Below are 883 nucleotides of genomic sequence, written 5' to 3'. Positions count from 1 at the left end.
ACGACGTATGTCACTTTTACTCGAAGTCACGCGGCCAGGGTAGTTTTATTGCATATTGAAGAACAGTGAAATATTTCTATGATAGACATTGTTGATCCATGATTAATTGTGATAGCCAATAAAATTGGAGAACGTAGCGGAACTCGAATAGGAACTATATCCTATTATGCTTATCATCTTTCATGGATTACAGATAGAAAGAAGAAAAGCAAAAGGCGACATGGAAGCCAGCTCAGTGACAGCCCTCCAGACGGACGAGCAAAGCAAGGTATCAATAAACCCACGTTTATGAAGTACGCAAGGTGTGTGTTTGTCAATATTGGCAGCTAAATCAACAACTGGATCAATCCATCCTCCTACGCAGGGACATCCAACAGCCAAACCGCCTGTCTGGATGTGCCCTGCTCTTTCAACCGTCACCTTTAGTTCCTGACCGCCCTGATTATAAATATTAATGAGCTTACCCTTATATATGGGAGACCCGGCTTTTGAAAACGGAAAGCCTATCCTCTGATTGGCTGACAGCTGGTTTTGGGGGGGACGTCCACAGGAACTAAGAGTCACGGTTAAAAGAGCAGGGTTCATCTAGACAGGCGGTTTGGCTGTTGGATGTCTCTGCGTAGGAGGATGCATCAATCACACTTAGAAAATAATTATCAATGAAAGAAGCTGGTGAAAAATTACACTTTCCAATCCGGTAAGAAAAGAGGGCGGGTAAACTAAACAGGCACGAAATTCGCCTAGCGAAGCTATCTTAATCTGTAATCAGTCGCGTCGATTATTCCAAAACCAGATGAATATCTGAATTTTCTGTTGACTAGGAACAGTTTGCAAGAACCGCCAAGGGGGCAACGCAATAGATTCCCTTCCCTTGCACGAAGAA

The 883-nt window shown here is 43.5% G+C and overlaps 2 protein-coding genes across 2 annotated transcripts in view; both read left to right on the top strand.

The window, feature by feature from the left end:
• Window positions 1-883, top strand: part of LOC118407112 — a 13675-nt gene that overhangs the window by 5036 nt on the left and 7756 nt on the right. The window lies entirely within an intron of this gene.
• The window catches only part of LOC118406302, a 72959-nt gene continuing 72213 nt past the window's right edge, over window positions 138-883 (top strand). Inside the window, exon 1 of the mRNA XM_035806235.1 lies at window positions 138-268. The gene's annotated coding sequence lies outside the window, so the exon portion shown is untranslated. The remainder of the gene's footprint in view (window positions 269-883) is intronic.

The sequence above is a fragment of the Branchiostoma floridae genome, chromosome 19 (assembly GCF_000003815.2).
Source record: "Branchiostoma floridae strain S238N-H82 chromosome 19, Bfl_VNyyK, whole genome shotgun sequence".
In the NCBI taxonomy this organism is placed as follows: domain Eukaryota; kingdom Metazoa; phylum Chordata; class Leptocardii; order Amphioxiformes; family Branchiostomatidae; genus Branchiostoma; species Branchiostoma floridae.
This window is presented reverse-complemented; position numbering and strand designations above follow the sequence as displayed.